Source organism: Megascapheus bottae, chromosome 28 (genome assembly GCF_031878675.1).
Source record: "Megascapheus bottae isolate mThoBot1 chromosome 28, mThoBot2.hap1, whole genome shotgun sequence".
Lineage (NCBI taxonomy): Eukaryota > Metazoa > Chordata > Mammalia > Rodentia > Geomyidae > Megascapheus > Megascapheus bottae.
In genome coordinates, this window is record NC_143536.1 from 6,797,136 (window position 1) to 6,809,400 (window position 12,265).

The window sequence follows — 12,265 nt, forward strand, 5'->3', positions numbered from 1 at the left end:
CAGAGCATCCGTGTTCAGGGAATTCGGCAGCACCCACCCTTCCCAGCAGGGTTGTGTGTGGACCAGTCCTCCTGTGACCAAGGACAGCTCCTTGTGTCTTACAGCGGACCCACTGCGGACATCCTGCGTCACACACCACTCCCAGTCTCCCAGCCAACCCCCCTCCCACCCTCAGTGCTTTCCCATCACCAACATTTGCAGAAAAGTATTGTTTCTAGAACTCTTTTTAACAATAATCACAAAACCTTCAACATAATCTCTTGTGGGAATTATTGCCATCATCATCATCATCATCATCATCATCATCAACAACAACAACAACTACCACCACAGATAAAGGAAAAAAGCTCAGAGAGGTTAAGTAATCAACAGGAAGTCTACCCAGCCCTGGAGCAAGCTAAGGGTCACCTCACACAGAAGGCTCCAACAAGCTATTTTCTCTTTCCCCTGCATGGTCTTGGGTTTGGTGGAATCAAATATGTGTATGTATGTACAAATTACAGATGAGATGTGATGTATATGATAGATATATGAAAGTCAGTCTCTTGATGAGTGGGGTAGCCTCTGGGTAAGCAGAAGGATCTGGGGAGGAAGCTGTCAGAATGCTCCCCCGGATGAGGGAGCCCAAACCCATGGGCATGGTCCCCAGGGACTTAGGAGCTCTGTGGTTGCTTTGCGTTGCCTCAGTTTCCATATCTACAACAGGCAGTTTGGGTGTCTGCCCTGAGGAGCGGTAAGAAGATTCCAGACCTGTCTGGGAGCAAGCAGCAGTTTGCAGCCTGCCCTCAGCCCGGGACCCCTCAGAGTTTTCTAGAATCCGGGTTGGGCCAGTGTGGTGGTATTAGGCTCAGGAGGTAGGGCTGTGTCTCCCTTCCCTGACCTTCCAAGGGAGGCATGGACCCCTCTGAGCTTCTGGCACAGATCCAAAGTTAAAAATAAGCAACAACAACAACAACAACAACAGCAACAAATCATCTCCAAAAACCCAACAGAGAAAAATAGCTTCTCCAGGGAGCGGCGCCGAGGTTTTCTGGTGCTTTTCCAAACCTGCTGCGTTTGCACTTAGTCCCCGGAGATGGGGGGCGTTGCCGCCATCCCTCCTGGGAGGAAGCCGCTCCCAGCTCCTGTCTTCCCAGATCTTGGGGTCACCAGAGGCTGCGAGATGCCCCAGGGGCGTCTCTGGGGACCCTCCCTCCCCTGGTGGCCGCTGCTGGCACGGGTCTCCCCTGTCACTAAGAATGGGAACCGGGGTCGTGGATGGGGTGGGTGAGGATGGGTCTTGGGGACAGCGGCGGTGGGCACGGCCTCCTCTACCCTGGGGTGTGTGTGTGTGGGGGAATTGGGGGGTGACTGGAGACTTCGGTTCCTTTATTGGCAGGAAACCCAGGGTTTATCTGTATTTGCCACTTTATAAAGGCCCCAGATGGCATCACGAAAGTGTCGTGTCTCCATTTCACACACGCGGAGGCTCCTGTGGAGAAATGGGAGGATTGACCTCGTGTCTCCGAGTAAATGAAGGCCCTCTCTGGGATCTGAAACTCACTGGAGCCCCCCCAAAAGCTTTCACGCCCCCTTCTCCGGCCAGGTCCCCAGGTGCTGGGAGCGGCGGGCCACGAGGCCAGGGCGCCCGCAGGCTGAGGGACAGGCGCCTCACATCCCCAGGGCGCAGGCCCCAGACCCCTGTCTGGACCCGGGGACCCCAGGTTCCCCAGGTGGCCCGGAAAGTTGGGTCCTCGGGGGCTCCCGCCGCGAGCCTCGGCCACTCAGGATGCGATCAGCCGCGCGCGCCGCCTCGCCTGGCCCCGAACCAGGGCGGACGCGCCCTTGCCCGCTCCGGCCGGGCCGGTGCCCGGGGGGGCCTCGGCGGTGCCAGACGCACAACTTTCCAGGTCCGAGGAGGAGTCACGCCGGCCCGCCCGCCCGCCCGCCCGCTCTCACACCCCCATCGCGGGAGCAGGAACGAGGAGCGGGGAGCCCGGCGGCGCCCGCGGGCGCGCGAGGGGCACCTGGGCAAAGTTAGGGGCCAGGCGGGAGCCGCGATCCCGCGGAGCGGAGCCGCCTTCCCTCCGGCCTCGGGTCCCCCGCGGGCTGCGGGCGCCCGGCGGGGCCAAGGTGTCCGCCATGGCGGAGGCTGGCGGGAGAGGCCGCGCGGGGGACACTCAAAGTTGAGGAGGGACGGCGCTGCCGTGGATCTGTCCCCCCCGCCGGCCGGCCGCCGGGAGCCCCGAGCGTCCCCAGCCCCGGGCCGCACCCGCCGGGGGGGGCTGGCGGTGCCGAGCCGGTCCGCCATTACCGCAGCGCGGCGCGGGGCGCGCGGCCGGGGAGGGAAGCGGGGTCCCCGCAAAGTTGGAGTGGGGCGGCGGCGCCGACCCGCGGAGATCCGGGGTCGGGGATGGAGGATCGCGGACCGGAGCCGGGGCAGCCGGCGGAGCGGAGACCCAGGCGGCTGGACTCAAGTTGGGACCGCGCGCTGCAAAGCCCGCGTCTCCGCGCGGGGTCCGGGGGGTCCGCGAGCGCCGGAGACCGCGGGGGACGCGGGACGCCGGGGAGAACTCACCTGGGGCCGGGCCCGGCTCGGGGGCTGCTCGGAGCTGCGCGCCCGCCCGCCCGCCCGCCGCCTCCTACCCGCGTCTCCTCCGTCTCCGTCTCCGTCTCCTCCCGCTCCGGGCGTCCGCGGCCGCCGCTGGTCGCGGTCCCAAAGCCTCCGGGTGCCGGGCGCACCCCACTCACCTCCCGGTAGGAGCCGCTCCCCTCCCTTCCCCTCGGCTTTGTGCCTCCCGGATCGCTCCCCACCCCGCCCGCGCCCGCCCTCCCCGCCCTCCCCTCCCCGCCCTCCGCCCGAGCGAGCCCCAAGTTCAGGACCCGGGCGGCCCGCGTCCCCCGCGCGCGCCCCTGGCTCACCCCCGGCTCCCGCCGCGGAGCCCGAGCCGCTCGCCCGCCCGCCGGGAGGCTGGGAACGCGGCGTCCATCGGTGGGGACGGAGCCCGGAGCTCAGAGAGGGGGGGTCGTCAGGGGGGATTTATTTCTCAGGGTCCCTCCTTCATCCCGTCACGGCTGAAACGAATTAGCAGTGGCGTCCAGCCGGCTGGGGGCTGGGGGACGTCTCAACCCTCATTAACGGAGCCGCTCGGGCTCCAAGGCACACACCTTTTATATAACCTCATTTCCATTTTTTTTTTCTACCAGGAAACACACACACACACCACAAACACACACATACGACGGGGGTGTTGGGGGGTCCTGGGGATGGGGGTGCGTGCAGCAGCCACGCAGGGAAGGACAGCTCTTTGGGGGCACAGGTGCCCCCACGGGGAGGTGACGATGGTTATTCACTCGTGTCTCTGGCGGGACAAAATATTCCTGAATGGGACATTGGATGCCCCCAGAAGGAGCAGCACCGGGTCCCGCCTGGCTCTGGTGTGCAGACAGAGACAGTCCTTTCTAGAAACGTTGCCTGGCTCTGGTCCTTGCTGGCATGGATGGAGCTTCTGCTCTGGGCCTCTAGGGAGGGGGAATGGACGGGATGGGGGGGTGGACATGTTCACCTGTGGGTCAGAGACTCCCGAGGTGGGGGAAGGCCATGAGCTGGGCTGGGGGAGGGACAGGACAGAGAACGCCGCTTCCCTTCCTTTCTTAGGGGCCCGAACATATGGGTAACCATATAAACTCGTCTCAAAAGCTGTCTTTTCCTGGGCAGATTGCAAAGGATTTTTTGCATTTCACTGTCGCTGTTGCTCATACGCTTTTGGGGGAAGCAGGGGGTGGGGGATTCAAGGAAAAGGAGGAAGATTCACACACACACACACACACACGTGCACACACCACACACACACACACACACACACACACACACACACACACACACACAGAGGCATTGGTCTGTGGTGGCTCGATCCTTTCTCTTCCTTAGTCTTGCCCAAAGGGAGCCGTGTGTTCACTCGGGCTGGAGTTGTGCAGAGCAAAGGTAAAAACCTTCCCCCCTCCCCCCACTGCTTTGTCACTAATAAATGCTTTTCTGGCACCTTGCACATCAAGCAGAGGAGACAAGAGTGTGACTTGGGGGGGGGCAGGAAGAGGGAAGTGGGGGCTGAGAAGAATGAAGAGAATGCTGACTGGGGTGTGTGGAAGTGTGCGTTGTCTTCAATGCATTGGAAGGAAGAGCAGAGAAATTCCATGAGCCCTGGAGCTGGGCCACATCTGGCAAGAGGCAGAGCCTGTATCCTTTAAGGTGAGATGGGACGTCGGGATTGTGAAGAGAGAGTAGATGGGAGAATGCCTTGCAGACTTCCTGCAGGTAGAGTACCTGTTCCAGAAAGAATACCAGGGACACTGCAGGTAAGAATGAGTGACAGAAGGGCTGGGCAGATGCCTCTGCCGCCCAGCTCCTTCCAGCATGGATCTCAGCTTCCTCTCTTGCTTGAACCGTTTCAAAATTTCAAAGTTGAGCGCTGGGTTTCACTGGTGTTGGGTCTCAGAACACTGCTCCCTCAATTACCATGGCAACTGGGGAAAATCAGGAAGCCAGGGAAGAGAAGCTGCTTCTCCACTGGGCTGGCGGTTCACCTGCTCCAAATGGAGCTTGCCAGTCGGCCCCGTGGGGTCACTGCCAAAGGAGGCTCTGGATAGAGGTGCTTCCTGATCTAGAACCCAAGGGGGTTGGAGACTGGGGAGGAGAGTGGTGAGTAGGAAAGATTGGACTGTGAGCCGGTGGGGTCAGAGCCAAGACACAGCAGAAGGCAGTGTTGGCTTGGGTTTGGGAAGGGGGACCAAGATCTCACTGTCCCCAATTCTGTCCTTGATACCCCAGGTCCCAAGAGCAAGGAGCCATGGGGGTAGGGAGACAGAGGCTTAGAGCCTGGGGAAGGAGCCAGCTACCACAAGGAGTGTGTGTGTGTGTGTGTGTGTGTGTGTGTGTGTGTGTGTGTGTGTGTGTGTAAGAGAGAACAAAAAGAAATTGAGACACAGAAAGAGTGAGACGAAGAGACAAAAGTAGACGGGCAGCTCCTGATTCTTTCTTTGCTCCCTCAAAAGTATTGAGTAGCAGTTACATAGTAGAAAGAAAAAAGACCGTCTCGTATTGAGCGTTTCCTCCCTGGACTCTTTCTTGAGTTAAACATTGTTTTTAGCTCTAGACTATTGCACTGTCCTAAAGATGGCAAGAACTGATCCTCCTTCCTGCTTGCCTTGGAGAGGAGACAGCTTCTAGATGGAGCACTGCGGGCCCTGTCCATCCGTCCATCCGGTTCTCAGGAGGAGAGCAAGCATTAGAACTCTGGGCCAGGACTCAAAGCTGGGCTCCCTGGGCCCCACAGCCTGCAGAATGCCATGATCCTTCATTTTCAAGTCTGGAGTAAATAACCAGAGACATATTTCTCCCAGCTGGGTGGCCTTCTTCCGGGACTAGCTGGTGCAGGTCTGAGCCAGCTGTGGCCTGTCCAGTCACCCCCCATGGCACACCACGATCACAATTGCGCGCGCTCTCTCTCTCCCTCTCTCTCTCTCTCTCCCTCCCTCCTTCCCTCCCTTCCCCTCCTCTCTGTGTGTCAGGACCTCACCCCTCCATCCCTACATGGGCAGTGGATGGGTAAAGTAGGGGGTCACCCTCCCTGGCCTCAGTCCTCAGCTCAGGGGAGCCAGCCCTGTGACAGAGGAGTGACAAGGGGACTTGGTTGGTTTTGCTGATATGGCAGCTGCCACTGAGGGGTAATACATTATCCAGGGCTAATGAAAACATAATTATCTTCTTTTGGCTGCAGAGAGGGGCTAATTTAATAGGCTGAGATCGAAAGGCATCTGCTGAATTCACCCAGCAGTGAAAACACTTGAAGGGCTGGGGCAGGGGTGTGCTGGGGTGGAGACTGAAGTGTGCCAGCCTGATGGGGCCTGGCGACCCTGTCTGAGCTGCAAAAGGGTAAACGGGGGCGTGGCGCCTCGGAGAGGCTAGGGGCGAGCAAAGTGGGAGTGGCAAGCAATGGAGGGGGCGTGGTGAGTGGTGAAGGGGTGTGGCAGCCAAGAGGAATCTAAGAACAGACAGAAGCTAGGCATGGTCTATCTCATTAAAAAAATACCTCCACTTGTACAACTCAGTGTGTATGTTCAACATATTAGTTTATAAGCATTATGCAACTTGACTCATGTCATTCCTCTCCTTATTCCCCCTCCCCCTCCCCACCCCGCCCCTCCCTTCTTCAATTTTCCTAGGTTCACAGAATCCCCATTATGACTGCCTTTCCTCTTCATTTGTCTAATCCCCTCCCCTTTACCTGCTACCCCATCTCAAGAGCTGGGCTTCTTTTTCTGCCATGAATTCCTGGGCTCAGCTTCCTCATCTGCCTCGTTCACATGTGTGGGGGGGTAATAGATAGACCAGGAAGTGGATCTCCACAATTCTTAGGGTTTTATCAAGTGTTCATTTCATTGGTCTTCCACCTTCCAGGCTTCCCTTCCCCTCTTCAGAGGAACCCCAGGTCTGGGCTCCCATATCACCAATCACACACTGCCTAGGGAAAGTCTATGCATCCCTTCACATAGGCTGGGAGAGGGTCACAAAGGCAGGACTGTCTCATTTGTCACTCCAAGCCAGTTGTTCTTCCAGCTTCTTCACCTGAAAACTAGGCCACTGCTCCTGATGACCTGTGGGAGGGCCAGTTTGCTGACCCAGTTCCCACCATTGTGTGGTGGGTCTGTGTTTGAATCCCGCCCTCTAGGCGTTCTGACTCACAGGGAAGCCTGAGTAAGTGAGCAAGGAGTGGTGCATGTACCTGGAGTTTAGCTGCCAGACAATAACTCCCTTATTAGGCACTGACTGTATACCCAGCCTGTGGATTGCATCCTGGTCCCTCCCCAGTCTCATCTCTATCCCTCACTTACTTGTCCAGCATGCCCACATGGTATCACACTGCCCAGAAACGCTCTGGTCTGTCTCATCTTGGATTATAGGCCCCTAGGGTGACAGGAGACTCAGGGCATCCTCTCTGCTCCCCTCTCCCCCGCACAGCCCTGGATGCTTGGGGGGGAGGGGCACACGTGGGAAGAGCGTATCTCAGAAAACAGCAGACCCATTCACGGTTAAGGCGAGGAAGCGCTTTGGACAGCCAGGTCAAGGTCTGCGAAGGTTTGGCAATCCATCCATTCACCACAACCTGTTGGTGACAGATTGTTTTTTCTCCCATTCCCAGCTCAGGGCACTGGCTCTGGAGAGAGAGTGACTCATCAAAGTAACCAAAGGAGGTAGAAGACTGGCAGGCCAGATGTGACTGAGGGTCAGGAAATACGGTTGTCAGGAGAGCCTCAAGTCCCCAAGAAGGGAGGGAGGGGAGGAGGGAGGGATGGCATGGTCCCCTAAGGAGACGCGGAGGACTCTGCCAGACACACAGAGGGGAGAGCCCTTTAAGGCTTAAAGGGGACACTAGGAGATAGGCTTGAGGCTGCTCAGATCTGGTTCTTGCACTTGATTTTTTTATTTTTTAATTAAAAAGGCCTTGGCATATTTGAGTGTCAAAAGGGAGATCTTAGAGCAGAGTGTGGTGGCTCATTCCTGAAACCCCGACTGCTGGGGAGACAGACAGAAGGATCGGGGTTCAAGGCCTGTCTGGGTCACAAGTTAACCAGATTGTCTCTCAAAGGCGGGCATTTCTTTGAGGGTGACCAACTCTAACCAAGTGTCTGTTGGTAAAGCCCAGAGTCCACACCTTCCAGTGGTTTATTCAAAGAAGCCTGAGACTTCACAAAATGTAAGAGAAACTGACCCAGACTGTCCAAAAAAGACCCAAACAACAGCAGCAACAACAACAAAAACAAACAAAAAACCCGAGGTGATTTCTTTCCAGGTCGGCCCTTGAGCTCTCCGCAGTCTTCTTAGCGCAGAGGCAGTACCCACAATGACCGACAGATGGCACTAAGCCTTCACCGTAGTCGCCCCTGATTTCTTAGCTCTGCCAGGCAGGTCCAGCCTTTCTAGAATAAACACCTTTGGGTCCCTGAACCTGGCTGGCCTGAGTGGATGTGGTGTGGTGCTGACCCACCCTGGGGATACTCTGCTCCTTCAGCTCTCAGCACAGTCTTGCAGACTCTGTCCATGGAGGAGGCACATAAAAAAATGTGCGGGTCAGAGCTTTGGGACTGAGCCCTCAGTGGTGTGTCTGAGTTTCCTGAGAAGGTTCTGTTTGCACAGGAGAAGGCTGAGGCTCAGAGAGGGTAATTAACTTGCTTTAGGTCACACATCCAAGACACACACACACACACACACACACACACACACACACACACACACACACGGGCTCCTGTTCAATCAGCTCCCTTGTACATACTTAGAGATCAGTGACACGAGTGACCACCAGCAAAGCAGAGACACCTCCCTCCCTCCCTCCCTCCCTCTCTCCCTCCCTCTGCTGGACCTCAGACACAAGCAGGAAAGATGACACCATCTATGGAGATATTGGAGAGAGAAGGGAGAAGATAATATTCCAGTTTGCAGTTGTGAGTTTTACCCCTGGTTCTGTCCTCTATCTGCTGTGTAACCTCAGGCCCAGCTTCATGCTTCTCTGGGCTCTGTCTTCCCTCCTCTGTACTAGGTTTGCTTTAGGCTCTGAAGCAGCATGTTAGTGTTTGGGGGTTCCCAAGTGCCCTCGACACCCATTTAGTGATCTTCTGGTTTGAGTCTACATGCTTCACTCTGCTTTCAGAGAGATCTACTGGACAGGGGCTCTATGAGTCATTCAATTATCTGCCTCTCCCTCCTTCTGCTGGGCCAAGTGCCTGGAGCTGAGGAAACTGAGACCCAGGGAGGATTCTGGCTTCCCCAATCTGGGCAATCTGTAGTCCCTGAGCCCTAAGACTTTCATATACCTGCCTGTAACCCTGGAAAGGGTCCCACTCTGCCATCCTATGCTTTGGAGAGAGAGACAGGGCCCTTTATTCTCCCCCGCCCCATAGCCCTGAGCTGTGTGTGACATGTGATTTATTCAAACGGACACTTGACCAAATTGTCAGGTACTCTTTCCTAATTGTATGGGCAAGAACTCTGTCCAGGGCCTGGTTGCTGCCTCACTGGGTGACCTTTCCCCAGCAATTACCCTTTCTCAGTCTCTGCCTTCTCATCTGCCAAAGCTGTGGATAATGAGCTGGGCACTGGTGGCTCACGCCTGTAGCCATAAACTACTCAGGCCGGGGTGGGGGGGAGCGGAATCCAGAGGACTGGGGTTCAAAACCAGTCTAGGAACAAAGTCCACAAAACTCCATCACTGCACATAACCAGCACCTGCTGAGCAAGCCAAACAACTACAAGGCTCTGAGTTCAAATTACAGTGGAGAGAGGGAGGGAGGGGGAGCACATTTAGGGATATTGCGTCTCCCTGGATGGTAGTTATTCAAGGAGAGCCTCATGTGTGGTTGGGGACCCCGTGTGGCACACAGGACACTAGTCACATCCAGTGATTTCTGTGGGTCTGTGTGGAGTGGGTGTAGGAGTCGTGTCTAGAGAGACAGTCTCCAGCATGTTTAGTAACTTGCTGGTACATTCTAGGCACCTAACTACTCATCCCGATCCCATGAGGAATCGGGGTAGTTCAGTTCTACCAGGGTTCTGGGGTACAGGTGCCGGCTCAGCAAGCCAGTGCACCAGGGATTTGTTTTAAACGTGCATTTTGTGGCTGCATCACCAGCCCACGGAGGCAGCTGCTCTGTTGCCCACATTTTAAGAAGCATTCAGTGGCTCAGATGCGCCATGTGATTTGGGGATCCCTTCCCGCACCTCCAGAGAGTAGCTGGGGAGTGTTCTTCCTGGTTTGTTTGTTTTTTTAAATGAATGTGTCTGTGGAAGCCAAAACTTAAAGTAACTTTATGAGGAGCTGGGATGAAAGGCTGCGAGGGGGGCAGTTAGGGCCTCTGTCTGTCTGTCTGTCTGTCTGTCTGTCTGATAGTGTCCTGTTCTCCTCCAGGGGACCCTGCAGCCCTTGGGACTTGAGGCTTGAAAAGGATCACTTGCAAGTTCTCATTCTCCAATCGACTACCCACCTGCCCAGCCAGCAGTCCACCAACCCATCCACTCATCCCTTCTCCATCCACACACTCCTCATTATCCATGCATCCATCCATCGCCCGTCCATCTACCCTTTATCCATCCATCCATCTATCCACTCACCTAGCCCCCATCATCCATCCATCCATCCGTCCATCCTTCCACCCATCCCTTCCCCCTCATGCATCCATCTTGATCTGTTGGGGATCCACATGTTTCTTGAGTTCCTGCACATTTTGTCAGCAGGAGCATCGACTTCTCTCTTTGTTGAAGGCTGTTTGTACAGCTTTGGAAGATAGAAATACCATGTACATTCAGAGGACAGCTCAGACACGCTTTTCACCCAGTATAAATATAATGCCTATCTTTGGGTAAAGGGCAGACTTTCCTAAATTTGGGCTTCTTGTCCTCTAATCCAGCTATGTCACCCGCTCCTGTCTGTGTGGCCCTGCAGGAATGAGGACTTGGGGGGAAGCAGGAGCAGGGTGGGCACCCCGCTCACGGCTGTTTCTCTGAGTAGGAAAACCCCATGTCTCGGATCTACACATCTCGTGCCTTCTGCATGCATTCACAAAACCATGGCAGGAAGAGGAGCCGGCATGTCTGTCTTGATGCGGTTGGCCCTCTCTGCTTCATCCCTTCTTCCCTTCACCATGGGGCACTGACTTACTGCGCATGTCAAATAAATTCAGGGTACCATCCTAGCTGAGAGAGCTTACAGGTGAGGAGAGGGGCAGAGGCGCCCCAAGAACTGCAAGCAGAGAAACCTGGGCCTAAGTGGGAGCAGGAGACCTCCGCTGGCCACGTCTGTGAGCGGTCCCCAGGGGGCTCAGCGCCCTGTCCCCTCACTGCACATGACAGTGTCCTCCAGGCCCCCCTGCCCAGCTGCCCCTTAGGAGCTGCTGTGGATGAGGACACGAAGCTTGGCGACCTTACCCCAGGCTGGGCTCCGTACCAAGCCCTCAAGCCCAGGGTCTCTGGCCTGCAGAAATACTGAGTTTCACCTCCTTAATGTGAAAATCCTTGGCAAGCACAAGTGAGAAATTTCCTTTTTTTCTTTCTTTCTTTTTTTGTGCCAATCCTGGGGCTTGAACTCAGGGCCTGGGCTCTGTCTCTGGACTTTGTTAGCTCCAGGCAAGTCCTCTACCACTTGAGCCACAGCACCACTTCTGGCTTTTTCTGTGTATGTGGTACTGAGGAATGGAACCCAGGACTTCATGCATGCTAGGTGAGCACCTTACCATTAGGCCTTGCTCCCATTATGACCTCGTGTGATGGGGGTCACAGGGAAAAATCCAGTTCCTCTAAAAATACCCGGTGAAATGACTCATGGGGCCGGGGTGCAGTGAGGTGCCAGGGTGCTTGCCTCACACGCACATGGCCTGAACCCCAGCACTGCCTAAAGACACCCACAGCATCCAAGCAAATCAACGGCCAGCTCTGCTCCTGGGAGACACAGACTGAACCAGACAGCAAGAGCCACACACCCCGCTCACAAACCAGAAGCAGGGTCCTTGTCCTCAGCACTTGCAGAACATGGCCGTGAGGGGAGACAGGCAACAAACACAGCATGAACTGCAATCTCCCGGTTCCTCCTCCTTCCTTTTTGCCTCTCCTCTCAGAATTCATCCATTCTTCCCAGAACTTTCCCAAGCTTCCAAAAGCAAGAGGAGATGGGGCTGGGGTGGGGTCCACTGAAGCAGGGTGTGGGGGGCTCATTTGAGAACACACAGCAGGGAGAGAGCTTAGGAGATGAGCAAATGGTTGATGCCTAGAATCCTAGCTTCTAGAGAAGCTGAAATGTGGAGGATTACGTCTTGAGGACAGCCTGGGAAATGTTCACTACCTCAATCCATAGAAAGCTGGGTGGGGCAGCATCGCCCACCATCTCAGTGAACTCATAGAACTGTGCTGCCGGACAGCCTGGGAAAACCATGAGAACTATTTAAATTAAAAATAAATGTATAGAAAAATGGGCTAGGGTGTGTTTGTGTGTGTGTGTGTGTGTGTGTGTGTGTGTGTGTGTGTGTGTGTGTGTGGCTCAACTGGTAAAGTGCCTGCCTGGCAAGCTCGAGGCCTTGAGTTCAAGCAGAGAGAAAGTGGAGAAACACAGAGAAAGGACAGAGAGAGAGAGAGAGAGAGAGAGAGAGAGAGAGAGAGAGAGAGAGAGAGAGAGAGAGAGAAATACAAGCCACTAAATTCCTTTCTGACCTGACCTGTCCCAGTCCCAGGACTGGTAATCCATGC

General features: G+C 55.8%; 1 protein-coding gene across 1 annotated transcript in view; it reads right to left on the minus strand.

Annotated features, from left to right (window-relative positions):
• The window catches only part of Nos1 (nitric oxide synthase 1), an 81,852-nt gene extending 78,754 nt beyond the window's left edge, over positions 1 to 3,098 (minus strand). Inside the window, exon 1 of the mRNA XM_090320190.1 lies at positions 2,902 to 3,098. The gene's annotated coding sequence lies outside the window, so the exon portion shown is untranslated. The remainder of the gene's footprint in view (positions 1 to 2,901) is intronic.
• Positions 3,099 to 12,265: the final 9,167 nt, after the last annotated feature.